Source organism: Patiria miniata, unplaced genomic scaffold (assembly GCF_015706575.1).
Source record: "Patiria miniata isolate m_02_andy unplaced genomic scaffold, ASM1570657v1 HiC_scaffold_23, whole genome shotgun sequence".
In the NCBI taxonomy this organism is placed as follows: Eukaryota; Metazoa; Echinodermata; class Asteroidea; order Valvatida; family Asterinidae; genus Patiria; species Patiria miniata.
In genome coordinates, this window is record NW_024037062.1 from 251,033 (window position 1) to 271,142 (window position 20,110).

Below are 20,110 nucleotides of genomic sequence, written 5' to 3' on the forward strand. Positions count from 1 at the left end.
TTGCTTATGTCACATTTTCTCCACGAGTATTGGGCCTACGGACTTCAAACTTGTTGGACAATGTAGCCAGTGTAATTAGCTTTCCATACATGTCAAAGAAATTAGGAATTTTTCATAACAAGATACCGTCAAGACGAGATATAAAAGGTAAACATACCACGGAGTGAAGCCGCTGACAGCATACTCTATGGCAATTTACACACAGAAACGAACTCAGACAAAATATTCTTGCTCATGTCACATTTTCTCCACGAGTATTGGGCTACGGACTTCAAACTTGTTGGACAATGAAGCTAGACTAACTAGCTCTCCATATATGTCAAAAAAATCAGGAATTTTTTATAATAAGATACCGTCAAGACGAGATATAAAAGGTAAACATACCACGGAGTGAAGCTCGCTGACAGCCTACTCTATGGCAATTTACACACAGAAACAAACTCGGACAAAATATTCTTGCTCATATCACATTTTCTCCACGTATTGGGCCTACGGACTTCAAACTTGTTGGACAATGTAGCCAGTGTAATTAGCTTTCCATACATGTCAAAGAAATTAGGAATTTTTCATAACAAGATACCGTCAAGACGAGATATAAAAGGTAAACATACCACGGAGTGAAGGCCGCTGACAGCCTACTCTATGGCAATTTACACACAGAAACGAACTCAGACAAAATATTCTTGCTTATGTCACATTTTCTCCACGAGTATTGGGTCTACGGACTTCAAACTTGTTGGACAATGAAGCTAGACTAACTAGCTCTCCATATATGTCCAAAAAATCAGGAATTTTTTATAATATACCGTACACCGAAGACGAGATATAAAAGGTAAACATACCACGGAGTGAAGCCGCTGACAGCATACTCTATGGCAATTTACACACAGAAACAAACTCAGACAAAATATTCTTGCTCAGTCACATTTTCTCACGAGTATTGGGCCTACGGACTTCAAACTTGTTGGACAATGAAGCCAGACTAACTAGCTCTCCATACATGTCAAAGAAATTAGGAATTTTTCATAACAAGATACCGTCAAGACGAGATATAAAAGGTAAACATACCACGGAGTGAAGGCCGCTGACAGCCTACTCTATGGCAATTTACACACAGAAACGAACTCAGACAAAATATTCTTGCTTATGTCACATTTTCTCCACGAGTATTGGGCCTACGGACTTCAAACTTGTTGGACAATGTAGCCAGTGTAATTAGCTTTCCATACATGTCAAAGAAATTAGGAATTTTTCATAACAAGATACCGTCAAGACGAGATATAAAAGGTAAACATACCACGGAGTGAAGGCCGCTGACAGCCTACTCTATGGCAATTTACACACAGAAACGAACTCAGACAAAATATTCTTGCTTATGTCACATTTTCTCCACGAGTATTGGGCCTACGGACTTCAAACTTGTTGGACAATGTAGCCAGTGTAATTAGCTTTCCATACATGTCAAAGAAATTAGGAATTTTTCATAACAAGATACCGTCAAGACGAGATATAAAAGGTAAACATACCACGGAGTGAAGCTCGCTGACAGCATACTCTATGGCAATTTACACACAGAAACGAACTCAGACAAAATATTCTTGCTTATGTCACATTTTCCCACGAGTATTGGCCTACGGACTTCAAACTTGTTGGACAATGAAGCTAGACTAACTAGCTCTCCATATATGTCCAAAAAATCAGGAATTTTTTATAACAGACACCGTCAAGACGAGATATAAAAGGTAAACATACCACGGAGTGAAGCTCGCTGACAGCATACTCTATGGCAATTTACACACAGAAACAAACTCGGACAAAATATTTTTGCTATCACATTTTCTTGTATTGGGCCTACGGACTTCAAACTTGTTGGACAATGTAGCCAGTGTAATTAGCTTCCATACATGTCAAAGAAATTAGGAATTTTTCATAACAAGATACCGTCAAGACGAGATATAAAAGGTAAACATACCACGGAGTGAGGCCGCTGACAGCCTACTCTATGGCAATTTACACACAGAAACGAACTCAGACAAAATATTCTTGCTTATGTCACATTTTCTCCACGAGTATTGGGTCCTACGGACTTCAAACTTGTTGGACAATGAAGCTAGACTAACTAGCTCTCCATATATGTCCAAAAAATCAGGAATTTTTTATAATAAGACACCGTCAAGACGAGATATAAAAGGTAAACATACCACGGAGTGAAGCTCGCTGACAGCATACTCTATGGCAATTTACACACAGAAACGAACTCAGACAAAATATTCTTGCTCATGTCACATTTTCCCACGAGTATTGGGCCTACGGACTTCAAACTTGTTGGACAATGAAGCCAGACTAACTAGCTCTCCATATATGTCCAAAAAATCAGGAATTTTTTATAATAAGATACCGTCAAGACGAGATATAAAAGGTAAACATACCACGGAGTGAAGCCGCTGACAGCATACTCTATGGCAATTTACACACAGAAACAAACTCGACAAAATATTCTTGCTTCTCATTTCACATTTTCTTGGTTGCCTACGGACTTCAAACTTGTTGGACAATGTAGCCAGTGTAATTAGCTTTCCATACATGTCAAAGAAATTAGGAATTTTTCATAACAAGATACCGTCAAGACGAGATATAAAAGGTAAACATACCACGGAGTGAAGGCCGCTGACAGCCTACTCTATGGCAATTTACACACAGAAACAACTCAGACAAAATATTCTTGCTTATGTCACATTTTCTCCACGAGTATTGGGCCTACGGACTTCAAACTTGTTGGACAATGTAGCCAGTGTAATTAGCTTTCCATACATGTCAAAGAAATTAGGAATTTTTCATAACAAGATACCGTCAAGACGAGATATAAAAGGTAAACATACCACGGAGTGAAGGCCGCTGACAGCCTACTCTATGGCAATTTACACACAGAAACAAACTCAGACAAAATATTCTTGCTTATGTCACATTTTCTCCACGAGTATTGGGTCTACGGACTTCAAACTTGTTGGACAATGAAGCTAGACTAACTAGCTCTCCATATATGTCCAAAAATCAGGAATTTTTTATAATAAGATACCGTCAAGACGAGATATAAAAGGTAAACATACCACGGAGTGAAGGCGCTGACAGCCTACTCTATGGCAATTTACACACAGAAACGAACTCAGACAAAATATTCTTGCTTATGTCACATTTTCCCACGAGTATTGGGCCTACGGACTTCAAACTTGTTGGACAATGAAGCTAGACTAACTAGCTCTCCATATATGTCCAAAAAATCAGGAATTTTTTATAATAAGACCCGTCAAGACGAGATATAAAAGGTAAAATACCACGGAGTGAAGCCGCTGACAGCATACTCTATGGCAATTTACACACAGAAACAAACTCGGACAAAATATTCTTGCTTCATATCACATTTTCTTGTTGGCCTACGGACTTCAAACTTGTTGGACAATGTAGCCAGTGTAATTAGCTTTCCATACATGTCAAAGAAATTAGGAATTTTTCATAACAAGATACCGTCAAGACGAGATATAAAAGGTAAACATACCACGGAGTGAAGGCCGCTGACAGCCTACTCTATGGCAATTTACACACAGAAACGAACTCAGACAAAATATTCTTGCTTATGTCACATTTTCTCCACGAGTATTGGGCCTACGGACTTCAAACTTGTTGGACAATGTAGCCAGTGTAACTAGCTTTCCATACATGTCAAAGAAATTAGGAATTTTTCATAACAAGATACCGTCAAGACGAGATATAAAAGGTAAACATACCACGGAGTGAAGGCCGCTGACAGCCTACTCTATGGCAATTTACACACAGAAACGAACTCAGACAAAATATTCTTGCTTATGTCACATTTTCTCCACGAGTATTGGGTCTACGGACTTCAAACTTGTTGGACAATGAAGCTAGACTAACTAGCTCTCCATATATGTCCAAAAAATCAGGAATTTTTTATAATAAGATACCGTCAAGACGAGATATAAAAGGTAAACATACCACGGAGTGAAGCCGCTGACAGCATACTCTATGGCAATTTACACACAGAAACGAACTCAGACAAAATATTCTTGCTTATGTCACATTTTCTCCACGAGTATTGGGCCTACGGACTTCAAACTTGTTGGACAATGAAGCCAGACTAACTAGCTCTCCATATATGTCCAAAAAATCAGGAATTTTTTATAATAAGATACCGTCAAGACGAGATATAAAAGGTAAACATACCACGGAGTGAAGCTCGCTGACAGCCTACTCTATGGCAATTTACACACAGAAACAAACTCGGACAAAATATTCTTGCTCATATCACATTTTCTCCACGAGTATTGGGCCTACGGACTTCAAACTTGTTGGACAATGTAGCCAGTGTAATTAGCTTTCCATACATGTCAAAGAAATTAGGAATTTTTTATAACAAGATACCGTCAAGACGAGATATAAAAGGTAAACATACCACGGAGTGAAGGCCGCTGACAGCCTACTCTATGGCAATTTACACACAGAAACAAACTCAGACAAAATATTCTTGCTTATGTCACATTTTCTCCACGAGTATTGGGCCTACGGACTTCAAACTTGTTGGACAATGTAGCCAGTGTAATAGCTCTCCATATATGTCCAAAAAATCAGGAATTTTTTATAATAAGATACCGTCAAGACGAGATATAAAAGGTAAACATACCACGGAGTGAAGCCGCTGACAGCCTACTCTATGGCAATTTACACACAGAAACGAACTCAGACAAAATATTCTTGCTCATGTCACATTTTCTCCACGAGTATTGGGCTACGGACTTCAAACTTGTTGGACAATGAAGCCAGACTAACTAGCTCTCCATATATGTCCAAAAAATCAGGAATTTTTTATAATAAGACACCGTCAAGACGAGATATAAAAGGTAAACATACCACGGAGTGAAGCCGCTGACAGCATACTCTATGGCAATTTACACACAGAAACAAACTCGGACAAAATATTCTTGCTCATGTCACATTTTCTCCACGAGTATTGGGCCTACGGACTTCAAACTTGTTGGACAATGTAGCCAGTGTAATTAGCTTTCCATACATGTCAAAGAAATTAGGAATTTTTCATAACAAGATACCGTCAAGACGAGATATAAAAGGTAAACATACCACGGAGTGAAGGCCGCTGACAGCCTACTCTATGGCAATTTACACACAGAAACGAACTCAGACAAAATATTCTTGCTTATGTCACATTTTCTCCACGAGTATTGGGCCTACGGACTTCAAACTTGTTGGACAATGTAGCCAGTGTATTAGCTTTCCATACATGTCAAAGAAATTAGGAATTTTTCATAACAAGATACCGTCAAGACGAGATATAAAAGGTAAACATACCACGGAGTGAAGGCCGCTGACAGCCTACTCTATGGCAATTTACACACAGAAACGAACTCAGACAAAATATTCTTGCTTATGTCACATTTTCTCCACGAGTATTGGGTCTACGGACTTCAAACTTGTTGGACAATGAAGCTAGACTAACTAGCTCTCCATATATGTCCAAAAAATCAGGAATTTTTTATAATAAGATACCGTCAAGACGAGATATAAAAGGTAAACATACCACGGAGTGAAGCCGCTGACAGCATACTCTATGGCAATTTACACACAGAAACAAACTCAGACAAAATATTCTTGCTTATGTCACATTTTCTCCACGAGTATTGGGCCTACGGACTTCAAACTTGTTGGACAATGAAGCCAGACTAACTAGCTCTCCATATATGTCCAAAAAATCAGGAATTTTTTATAATAAGATACCGTCAAGACGAGATATAAAAGGTAAACATACCACGGAGTGAAGCCGCTGACAGCATACTCTATGGCAATTTACACACAGAAACAAACTCGGACAAAATATTCTTGCTCATGTCACATTTTCTCCACGAGTATTGGGCCTACGGACTTCAAACTTGTTGGACAATGTAGCCAGTGTAATTAGCTTTCCATACATGTCAAAGAAATTAGGAATTTTTTATAACAAGATACCGTCAAGACGAGATATAAAAGGTAAACATACCACGGAGTGAAGGCCGCTGACAGCCTACTCTATGGCAATTTACACACAGAAACGAACTCAGACAAAATATTCTTGCTTATGTCACATTTTCTCCACGAGTATTGGGCCTACGGACTTCAAACTTGTTGGACAATGTAGCCAGTGTAATAGCTCTCCATATATGTCCAAAAAATCAGGAATTTTTTATAACAAGATACCGTCAAGACGAGATATAAAAGGTAAACATACCACGGAGTGAAGCCCGCTGACAGCCTACTCTATGGCAATTTACACACAGAAACGAACTCAGACAAAATATTCTTGCTTATGTCACATTTTCTCCACGAGTATTGGGCCTACGGACTTCAAACTTGTTGGACAATGAAGCTAGACTAACTAGCTCTCCATATATGTCCAAAAAATCAGGAATTTTTTATAATAAGACACCGTCAAGACGAGATATAAAAGGTAAACATACCACGGAGTGAAGCCGCTGACAGCATACTCTATGGCAATTTACACACAGAAACAAACTCGGACAAAATATTCTTGCTCATGTCACATTTTCTCCACGTATTGGGCCTACGGACTTCAAACTTGTTGGACAATGTAGCCAGTGTAATTAGCTTTCCATACATGTCAAAGAATTAGGAATTTTTCATAACAAGATACCGTCAAGACGAGATATAAAAGGTAAACATACCACGGAGTGAAGGCCGCTGACAGCCTACTCTATGGCAATTTACACACAGAAACGAACTCAGACAAAATATTCTTGCTTATGTCACATTTTCTCCACGAGTATTGGGCCTACGGACTTCAAACTTGTTGGACAATGTAGCCAGTGTAATTAGCTTTCCATACATGTCAAAAAATTAGGAATTTTTCATAACAAGATACCGTCAAGACGAGATATAAAAGGTAAACATACCACGGAGTGAAGGCCGCTGACAGCCTACTCTATGGCAATTTACACACAGAAACGAACTCAGACAAAATATTCTTGCTTATGTCACATTTTCTCCACGAGTATTGGGTCTACGGACTTCAAACTTGTTGGACAATGAAGCTAGACTAACTAGCTCTCCATATATGTCCAAAAAAATCAGGAATTTTTTATAATAAGATACCGTCAAGACGAGATATAAAAGGTAAACATACCACGGAGTGAAGCTCGCTGACAGCATACTCTATGGCAATTTACACACAGAAACGAACTCAGACAAAATATTCTTGCTCATGTCACATTTTCTCCACGAGTATTGGGCCTACGGACTTCAAACTTGTTGGACAATGAAGCCAGACTAACTAGCTCTCCATATATGTCAAAAAATCAGGAATTTTTTATAATAAGATACCGTCAAGACGAGATATAAAAGGTAAACATACCACGGAGTGAAGCCGCTGACAGCATACTCTATGGCAATTTACACACAGAAACAAACTCGACAAAATATTCTTGCTTATGTCACATTTTCTCCACGAGTATTGGGCCTACGGACTTCAAACTTGTTGGACAATGTAGCCAGTGTAATTAGCTTTCCATACATGTCAAAGAAATTAGGAATTTTTTATAACAAGATACCGTCAAGACGAGATATAAAAGGTAAACATACCACGGAGTGAGGCCGCTGACAGCCTACTCTATGGCAATTTACACACAGAAACGAACTCAGACAAAATATTCTTGCTTATGTCACATTTTCTCCACGAGTATTGGGCCTACGGACTTCAAACTTGTTGGACAATGTAGCCAGTGTAATTAGCTCTCCATACATGTCAAAAAATCAGGAATTTTTTATAATAAGATACCGTCAAGACGAGATATAAAAGGTAAACATACCACGGAGTGAAGCCCGCTGACAGCCTACTCTATGGCAATTTACACACAGAAACGAACTCGGACAAAATATTCTTGCTTATGTCACATTTTCTCCACGAGTATTGGGTCTACGGACTTCAAACTTGTTGGACAATGAAGCTAGACTAACTAGCTCTCCATATATGTCCAAAAAAATCAGGAATTTTTTATAATAAGACACCGTCAAGACGAGATATAAAAGGTAAACATACCACGGAGTGAAGCTCGCTGACAGCATACTCTATGGCAATTTACACACAGAAACAAACTCGGACAAAATATTCTTGCTCATGTCACATTTTCTCCACGTATTGGGCCTACGGACTTCAAACTTGTTGGACAATGTAGCCAGTGTAATTAGCTTTCCATACATGTCAAAGAAATTAGGAATTTTTCATAACAAGATACCGTCAAGACGAGATATAAAAGGTAAACATACCACGGAGTGAAGGCCGCTGACAGCCTACTCTATGGCAATTTACACACAGAAACGAACTCAGACAAAATATTCTTGCTTATGTCACATTTTCTCCACGAGTATTGGGCCTACGGACTTCAAACTTGTTGGACAATGAAGCCAGACTAACTAGCTCTCCATACATGTCAAAAAAATCAGGAATTTTTCATAACAAGATACCGTCAAGACGAGATATAAAAGGTAAACATACCACGGAGTGAAGCCGCTGACAGCCTACTCTATGGCAATTTACACACAGAAACAAACTCAGACAAAATATTCTTGCTTATGTCACATTTTCTCCACGAGTATTGGGTCTACGGACTTCAAACTTGTTGGACAATGAAGCTAGACTAACTAGCTCTCCATATATGTCCAAAAAATCAGGAATTTTTTATAATAAGACACCGTCAAGACGAGATATAAAAGGTAAACATACCACGGAGTGAAGCTCGCTGACAGCATACTCTATGGCAATTTACACACAGAAACAAACTCGGACAAAATATTCTTGCTCATGTCACATTTTCTCCACGAGTATTGGGCCTACGGACTTCAAACTTGTTGGACAATGTAGCCAGTGTAATTAGCTTTCCATACATGTCAAAGAAATTAGGAATTTTTCATAACAAGATACCGTCAAGACGAGATATAAAAGGTAAACATACCACGGAGTGAAGGCCGCTGACAGCCTACTCTATGGCAATTTACACACAGAAACGAACTCAGACAAAATATTCTTGCTTATGTCACATTTTCTCCACGAGTATTGGGCCTACGGACTTCAAACTTGTTGGACAATGAAGCCAGACTAACTAGCTCTCCATATATGTCCAAAAAATTAGGAATTTTTATAATAAGATACCGTCAAGACGAGATATAAAAGGTAAACATACCACGGAGTGAAGCTCGCTGACAGCATACTCTATGGCAATTTACACACAGAAACAAACTCGGACAAAATATTCTTGCTCATATGTCACATTTTCTCCACGAGTATTGGGCCTACGGACTTCAAACTTGTTGGACAATGTAGCCAGTGTAATTAGCTTTCCATACATGTCAAAGAAATTAGGAATTTTTCATAACAAGATACCGTCAAGACGAGATATAAAAGGTAAACATACCACGGAGTGAAGGCCGCTGACAGCCTACTCTATGGCAATTTACACACAGAAACGAACTCAGACAAAATATTCTTGCTTATGTCACATTTTCTCCACGAGTATTGGGCCTACGGACTTCAAACTTGTTGGACAATGAAGCTAGACTAACTAGCTCTCCATATATGTCCAAAAAATCAGGAATTTTTTATAATAAGACACCGTCAAGACGAGATATAAAAGGTAAACATACCACGGAGTGAAGCTCGCTGACAGCATACTCTATGGCAATTTACACACAGAAACAAACTCGGACAAAATATTCTTGCTCATATCACATTTTCTCCACGAGTATTGGGCCTACGGACTTCAAACTTGTTGGACAATGTAGCCAGTGTAATTAGCTTTCCATACATGTCAAAGAAATTAGGAATTTTTCATAACAAGATACCGTCAAGACGAGATATAAAAGGTAAACATACCACGGAGTGAAGGCCGCTGACAGCCTACTCTATGGCAATTTACACACAGAAACAAACTCAGACAAAATATTCTTGCTTATGTCACATTTTCTCCACGAGTATTGGGCCTACGGACTTCAAACTTGTTGGACAATGTAGCCAGACTAACTAGCTCTCCATATATGTCCAAAAAATTAGGAATTTTTATAATAAGATACCGTCAAGACGAGATATAAAAGGTAAACATACCACGGAGTGAAGCCGCTGACAGCATACTCTATGGCAATTTACACACAGAAACAAACTCGACAAAATATTCTTGCTCATGTCACATTTTCTCCACGAGTATTGGGCCTACGGACTTCAAACTTGTTGGACAATGTAGCCAGTGTAATTAGCTTTCCATACATGTCAAAGAAATTAGGAATTTTTCATAACAAGATACCGTCAAGACGAGATATAAAAGGTAAACATACCACGGAGTGAAGGCCGCTGACAGCCTACTCTATGGCAATTTACACACAGAAACGAACTCAGACAAAATATTCTTGCTTATGTCACATTTTCTCCACGAGTATTGGTCTACGGACTTCAAACTTGTTGGACAATGAAGCCAGACTAACTAGCTCTCCATATATGTCAAAAAAATCAGGAATTTTTTATAATAAGATACCGTCAAGACGAGATATAAAAGGTAAACATACCACGGAGTGAAGCTCGCTGACAGCATACTCTATGGCAATTTACACACAGAAACAACTCGGACAAAATATTCTTGCTCATGTCACATTTTCTCCACGAGTATTGGGCCTACGGACTTCAAACTTGTTGGACAATGTAGCCAGTGTAATTAGCTTTCCATACATGTCAAAGAAATTAGGAATTTTTCATAACAAGATACCGTCAAGACGAGATATAAAAGGTAAACATACCACGGAGTGAAGGCCGCTGACAGCCTACTCTATGGCAATTTACACACAGAAACGAACTCAGACAAAATATTCTTGCTTATGTCACATTTTCTCCACGAGTATTGGGCCTACGGACTTCAAACTTGTTGGACAATGAAGCCAGACTAACTAGCTCTCCATATATGTCCAAAAAATTAGGAATTTTTATAATAAGATACCGTCAAGACGAGATATAAAAGGTAAACATACCACGGAGTGAAGCCGCTGACAGCCTACTCTATGGCAATTTACACACAGAAACAAACTCGGACAAAATATTCTTGCTTATGTCACATTTTCTCCACGAGTATTGGGCCTACGGACTTCAAACTTGTTGGACAATGTAGCCAGTGTAATTAGCTTTCCATACATGTCAAAGAAATTAGGAATTTTTCATAACAAGATACCGTCAAGACGAGATATAAAAGGTAAACATACCACGGAGTGAAGGCCGCTGACAGCCTACTCTATGGCAATTTACACACAGAAACGAACTCAGACAAAATATTCTTGCTTATGTCACATTTTCTCCACGAGTATTGGGCTACGGACTTCAAACTTGTTGGACAATGAGCTAGACTAACTAGCTCTCCATACATGTCAAAAAAATCAGGAATTTTTCATAACAAGATACCGTCAAGACGAGATATAAAAGGTAAACATACCACGGAGTGAAGCCGCTGACAGCATACTCTATGGCAATTTACACACAGAAACAAACTCGGACAAAATATTCTTGCTCATGTCACATTTTCTCCACGAGTATTGGGCCTACGGACTTCAAACTTGTTGGACAATGTAGCCAGTGTAATTAGCTTTCCATACATGTCAAAGAAATTAGGAATTTTTCATAACAAGATACCGTCAAGACGAGATATAAAAGGTAAACATACCACGGAGTGAAGGCCGCTGACAGCCTACTCTATGGCAATTTACACACAGAAACAAACTCGGACAAAATATTCTTGCTTATGTCACATTTTCTCCACGAGTATTGGGCCTACGGACTTCAAACTTGTTGGACAATGAAGCCAGACTAACTAGCTCTCCATATATGTCCAAAAATTAGGAATTTTTTATAATAAGATACCGTCAAGACGAGATATAAAAGGTAAACATACCACGGAGTGAAGCCGCTGACAGCATACTCTATGGCAATTTACACACAGAAACAACTCGACAAAATATTCTTGCTCATATCACATTTTCTCCACGAGTATTGGGCCTACGGACTTCAAACTTGTTGGACAATGTAGCCAGTGTAATTAGCTTTCCATACATGTCAAAGAAATTAGGAATTTTCATAACAAGATACCGTCAAGACGAGATATAAAAGGTAAACATACCACGGAGTGAAGGCCGCTGACAGCCTACTCTATGGCAATTTACACACAGAAACGAACTCAGACAAAATATTCTTGCTTATGTCACATTTTCTCCACGAGTATTGGGCCTACGGACTTCAAACTTGTTGGACAATGAAGCTAACTAACTAGCTCTCCATATATGTCCAAAAATTAGGAATTTTATAATAAGATACCGTCAAGACGAGATATAAAAGGTAAACATACCACGGAGTGAAGCTCCGCTGACAGCATACTCTATGGCAATTTACACACAGAAACAACTCGGACAAAATATTCTTGCTCATGTCACATTTTCTCCACGAGTATTGGGCCTACGGACTTCAAACTTGTTGGACAATGTAGCCAGTGTCTAGCTTTCCATACATGTCAAAGAAATTAGGAATTTTTCATAACAAGATACCGTCAAGACGAGATATAAAAGGTAAACATACCACGGAGTGAAGGCCGCTGACAGCCTACTCTATGGCAATTTACACACAGAAACAAACTCAGACAAAATATTCTTGCTTATGTCACATTTTCTCCACGAGTATTGGGTCTACGGACTTCAAACTTGTTGGACAATGAAGCCAGACTAACTAGCTCTCCATATATGTCAAAAAATTAGGAATTTTTCATAACAAGATACCGTCAAGACGAGATATAAAAGGTAAACATACCACGGAGTGAAGGCCGCTGACAGCCTACTCTATGGCAATTTACACACAGAAACAAACTCAGACAAAATATTCTTGCTTATGTCACATTTTCTCCACGAGTATTGGGCCTACGGACTTCAAACTTGTTGGACAATGTAGCCAGTGTAATTAGCTTTCCATACATGTCAAAGAAATTAGGAATTTTTCATAACAAGATACCGTCAAGACGAGATATAAAAGGTAAACATACCACGGAGTGAAGGCCGCTGACAGCCTACTCTATGGCAATTTACACACAGAAACAAACTCAGACAAAATATTCTTGCTTATGTCACATTTTCTCCACGAGTATTGGGCCTACGGACTTCAAACTTGTTGGACAATGAAGCCAGACTAACTAGCTCTCCATATATGTCCAAAAAATTAGGAATTTTATAATAAGATACCGTCAAGACGAGATATAAAAGGTAAACATACACGGAGTGAAGCTCGCTGACAGCCTACTCTATGGCAATTTACACACAGAAACAAACTCGGACAAAATATTCTTGCTTATGTCACATTTTCTCCACGAGTATTGGGCCTACGGACTTCAAACTTGTTGGACAATGTAGCCAGTGTATAGCTTTCCATACATGTCAAAGAAATTAGGAATTTTTCATAACAAGATACCGTCAAGACGAGATATAAAAGGTAAACATACCACGGAGTGAAGGCCCGCTGACAGCCTACTCTATGGCAATTTACACACAGAAACGAACTCAGACAAAATATTCTTGCTTATGTCACATTTTCTCCACGAGTATTGGGCCTACGGACTTCAAACTTGTTGGACAATGTAGCCAGACTAACTAGCTCTCCATATATGTCCAAAAATTAGGAATTTTTCATAATAAGATACCGTCAAGACGAGATATAAAAGGTAAACATACCACGGAGTGAAGCCGCTGACAGCCTACTCTATGGCAATTTACACACAGAAACAAACTCAGACAAAATATTCTTGCTTATGTCACATTTTCTCCACGAGTATTGGGCCTACGGACTTCAAACTTGTTGGACAATGTAGCCAGTGTAATTAGCTTCCATACATGTCAAAAAATCAGGAATTTTTTATAACAAGATACCGTCAAGACGAGATATAAAAGGTAAACATACCACGGAGTGAAGCCGCTGACAGCCTACTCTATGGCAATTTACACACAGAAACAAACTCAGACAAAATATTCTTGCTTATGTCACATTTTCTCCACGAGTATTGGGTCTACGGACTTCAAACTTGTTGGACAATGAAGCCAGACTAATTAGCTTTCCATACATGTCAAAGAAATTAGGAATTTTTCATAACAAGATACCGTCAAGACGAGATATAAAAGGTAAACATACCACGGAGTGAAGGCCGCTGACAGCCTACTCTATGGCAATTTACACACAGAAACGAACTCAGACAAAATATTCTTGCTTATGTCACATTTTCTCCACGAGTATTGGGCTACGGACTTCAAACTTGTTGGACAATGTAGCCAGTGTAACTAGCTTTCCATACATGTCAAAAAATTAGGAATTTTTCATAACAAGATACCGTCAAGACGAGATATAAAAGGTAAACATACCACGGAGTGAAGGCCGCTGACAGCCTACTCTATGGCAATTTACACACAGAAAACTCAGACAAAATATTCTTGCTTATGTCACATTTTCTCCACGAGTATTGGGCCTACGGACTTCAAACTTGTTGGACAATGAAGCCAGACTAACTAGCTCTCCATATATGTCAAAAAAATCAGGAATTTTTCATAACAAGAACCGTCAAGACGAGATATAAAAGGTAAACATACCACGGAGTGAAGCCGCTGACAGCATACTCTATGGCAATTTACACACAGAAACAAACTCGGACAAAATATTCTTGCTCATGTCACATTTTCTCCACGAGTATTGGGCCTACGGACTTCAAACTTGTTGGACAATGTAGCCAGTGTAATTAGCTCTCCATACATGTCAAAGAAATTAGGAATTTTTCATAACAAGATACCGTCAAGACGAGATATAAAAGGTAAACATACCACGGAGTGAAGGCCGCTGACAGCCTACTCTATGGCAATTTACACACAGAAACGAACTCAGACAAAATATTCTTGCTTATGTCACATTTTCTCCACGAGTATTGGGCCTACGGACTTCAAACTTGTTGGACAATGAAGCCAGACTAACTAGCTCTCCATACATGTCAAAAAAATCAGGAATTTTTATAACAAGATACCGTCAAGACGAGATATAAAAGGTAAACATACCACGGAGTGAAGCCGCTGACAGCATACTCTATGGCAATTTACACACAGAAACAAACTCGGACAAAATATTCTTGCTCTATGTCACATTTTCTCCACGAGTATTGGGCCTACGGACTTCAAACTTGTTGGACAATGTAGCCAGTGTAATTAGCTTTCCATACATGTCAAAGAATTAGGAATTTTTCATAACAAGATACCGTCAAGACGAGATATAAAAGGTAAACATACCACGGAGTGAAGGCCGCTGACAGCCTACTCTATGGCAATTTACACACAGAAACGAACTCAGACAAAATATTCTTGCTTATGTCACATTTTCTCCACGAGTATTGGGCCTACGGACTTCAAACTTGTTGGACAATAAGCCAGACTAACTAGCTCTCCATATATGTCAAAAAATTAGGAATTTTTATAATAAGATACCGTCAAGACGAGATATAAAGGTAAACATACCACGGAGTGAAGCCGCTGACAGCATACTCTATGGCAATTTACACACAGAAACAAACTCGGACAAAATATTCTTGCTCATGTCACATTTTCTCCACGAGTATTGGGCCTACGGACTTCAAACTTGTTGGACAATGTAGCCAGTGTATTAGCTTTCCATACATGTCAAAGAAATTAGGAATTTTTCATAACAAGATACCGTCAAGACGAGATATAAAAGGTAAACATACCACGGAGTGAAGCCGCTGACAGCCTACTCTATGGCAATTTACACACAGAAACAACTCAGACAAAATATTCTTGCTTATGTCACATTTTCTCCACGAGTATTGGGCCTACGGACTTCAAACTTGTTGGACAATGTAAGCTAGACTAACTAGCTCTCCATATATGTCCAAAAAATCAGGAATTTTTTATAATAAGATACCGTCAAGACGAGATATAAAAGGTAAACATACCACGGAGTGAAGCCGCTGACAGCACTCTATGGCAATTTACACACAGAAACAAACTCGGACAAAATATTCTTGCTCATGTCACATTTTCTCCACGAGTATTGGGCCTACGGACTTCAAACTTGTTGGACAATGTAGCCAGTGTAATTAGCTTTCCATACATGTCAAAAAATTAGGAATTTTTCATAACAAGATACCGTCAAGACGAGATATAAAAGGTAAACATACCACGGAGTGAAGGCCGCTGACAGCCTACTCTATGGCAATTTACACACAGAAACGAACTCAGACAAAATATTCTTGCTTATGTCACATTTTCTCCACGAGTATTGGCCTACGGACTTCAAACTTGTTGGACAATGAAGCCAGACTAACTAGCTCTCCATATATGTCCAAAAAATTAGGAATTTTTATAATAAGATACCGTCAAGACGAGATATAAAAGGTAAACATACCACGGAGTGAAGCTCGCTGACAGCATACTCTATGGCAATTTACACACAGAAACAAACTCGGACAAAATATTCTTGCTCATGTCACATTTTCTCCACGAGTATTGGGCCTACGGACTTCAAACTTGTTGGACAATGTAGCCAGTGAATTAGCTTTCCATACATGTCAAAAAAATTAGGAATTTTTCATAACAAGATACCGTCAAGACGAGATATAAAAGGTAAACATACCACGGAGTGAAGCCGCTGACAGCCTACTCTATGGCAATTTACACACAGAAACAACTCAGACAAAATATTCTTGCTTATGTCACATTTTCTCCACGAGTATTGGTCTACGGACTTCAAACTTGTTGGACAATGAAGCCAGACTAACTAGCTCTCCATACATGTCAAAAAAATTAGGAATTTTTTATAACAAGATACCGTCAAGACGAGATATAAAAGGTAAACATACCACGGAGTGAAGCCGCTGACAGCATACTCTATGGCAATTTACACACAGAAACAAACTCGGACAAAATATTCTTGCTTATGTCACATTTTCTCCACGAGTATTGGGCCTACGGACTTCAAACTTGTTGGACAATGTAGCCAGTGTAATTAGCTTTCCATACATGTCAAAGAAATCAGGAATTTTTCATAACAAGATACCGTCAAGACGAGATATAAAAGGTAAACATACCACGGAGTGAAGCTCGCTGACAGCCTACTCTATGGCAATTTACACACAGAAACGAACTCAGACAAAATATTCTTGCTTATGTCACATTTTCTCCACGAGTATTGGGCCTACGGACTTCAAACTTGTTGGACAATGTAGCCAGACTAATTAGCTTTCCATACATGTCCAAGAAATTAGGAATTTTTTCATAACAAGATACCGTCAAGACGAGATATAAAAGGTAAACATACCACGGAGTGAAGGCCGCTGACAGCCTACTCTATGGCAATTTACACACAGAAACGAACTCAGACAAAATATTCTTGCTTATGTCACATTTTCTCCACGAGTATTGGGCCTACGGACTTCAAACTTGTTGGACAATGAAGCTAGACTAACTAGCTCTCCATATATGTCCAAAAAAATCAGGAATTTTTTATAATAAGATACCGTCAAGACGAGATATAAAAGGTAAACATACCACGGAGTGAAGCTCGCTGACAGCATACTCTACTCTATGGCAATTTACACACAGAAACAAACTCGGACAAAATATTCTTGCTCATGTCACATTTTCTCCACGAGTATTGGGCCTACGGACTTCAAACTTGTTGGACAATGTAGCCAGTGTAATTAGCTTCCATACATGTCAAAGAAATTAGGAATTTTTCATAACAAGATACCGTCAAGACGAGATATAAAAGGTAAACATACCACGGAGTGAAGCCGCTGACAGCCTACTCTATGGCAATTTACACACAGAAACGAACTCAGACAAAATATCTTGCTTATGTCACATTTTCTCCACGAGTATTGGGCCTACGGACTTCAAACTTGTTGGACAATGAAGCCAGACTAACTAGCTCTCCATACATGTCAAAAAATTAGGAATTTTTTATAACAAGATACCGTCAAGACGAGATATAAAAGGTAAACATACCACGGAGTGAAGCCGCTGACAGCCTACTCTATGGCAATTTACACACAGAAACAAACTCAGACAAAATATTCTTGCTTATGTCACATTTTCTCCACGAGTATTGGGCCTACGGACTTCAAACTTGTTGGACAATGTAGCCAGTGTAACTAGCTTTCCATACATGTCAAAGAAATTAGGAATTTTTCATAACAAGATACCGTCAAGACGAGATATAAAAGGTAAACATACCACGGAGTGAAGGCCGCTGACAGCCTACTCTATGGCAATTTACACACAGAAACGAACTCAGACAAAATATTCTTGCTTATGTCACATTTTCTCCACGAGTATTGGGTCTACGGACTTCAAACTTGTTGGACAATGAAGCCAGACTAACTAGCTCTCCATACATGTCAAAAAAATCAGGAATTTTTCATAACAAGATACCGTCAAGACGAGATATAAAAGGTAAACATACCACGGAGTGAAGGCCGCTGACAGCATACTCTATGGCAATTTACACACAGAAACAAACTCAGACAAAATATTCTTGCTCATGTCACATTTTCTCCACGAGTATTGGGCCTACGGACTTCAAACTTGTTGGACAATGTAGCCAGTGTAATTAGCTCTCCATACATGTCAAAAAATTAGGAATTTTTTATAACAAGATACCGTCAAGACGAGATATAAAAGGTAAACATACCACGGAGTGAAGCCGCTGACAGCCTACTCTATGGCAATTTACACACAGAAACAAACTCAGACAAAATATTCTTGCTTATGTCACATTTTCTCCACGAGTATTGGGCCTACGGACTTCAAACTTGTTGGACAATGTAGCCAGTGTAATTAGCTTTCCATATATGTCAAAAAAATTAGGAATTTTTCATAAGATACCGTCAAGACGAGATATAAAAGGTAAACATACCACGGAGTGAAGGCCGCTGACAGCCTACTCTATGGCAATTTACACACAGAAACAAACTCAGACAAAATATTCTTGCTTATGTCACATTTTCTCCACGAGTATTGGGCTACGGACTTCAAACTTGTTGGACAATGTAGCCAGACTAACTAGCTCTCCATATATGTCCAAAAAATTAGGAATTTTTCATAACAAGATACCGTCAAGACGAGATATAAAAGGTAAACATACCACGGAGTGAAGGCCGCTGACAGCATACTCTATGGCAATTTACACACAGAAACAACTCGGACAAAATATTCTTGCTCATGTCACATTTTCTCCACGAGTATTGGGCCTACGGACTTCAAACTTGTTGGACAATGTAGCCAGTGTAATTAGCTTTCCATATATGTCAAAAAAATTAGGAATTTTTTCATAAAGATACCGTCAAGACGAGATATAAAAAGGTAAACATACCACGGAGTGAGGCCCGCTGACAGCCTACTCTATGGCAATTTACACACAGAAACAAACTCAGACAAAATATTCTTGCTTATGTCACATTTTCTCCACGAGTATTGGGCCTACGGACTTCAAACTTGTTGGACAATGTAGCCAGACTAACTAGCTCTCCATACATGTCAAAAAAATCAGGAATTTTTCATAACAAGATACCGTCAAGACGAGATATAAAAGGTAAACATACCACGGAGTGAAGGCCGCTGACAGCCTACTCTATGGCAATTTACACACAGAAACAAACTCAGACAAAATATTCTTGCTTATGTCACATTTTCTCCACGAGTATTGGGCCTACGGACTTCAAACTTGTTGGACAATGAGCCAGTGTAACTAGCTCTCCATATATGTCCAAAAATCAGGAATTTTTTATAATAAGATACCGTCAAGACGAGATATAAAAGGTAAACATACCACGGAGTGAGGCCGCTCACAGCCTACTCTATGGCAATTTACACACAGAAACAAACTCAGACAAAATATTCTTGCTTATGTCACATTTTCTCCACGAGTATTGGGCCTACGGACTTCAAACTTGTTGGACAATGTAGCCAGTGTAATTAGCTT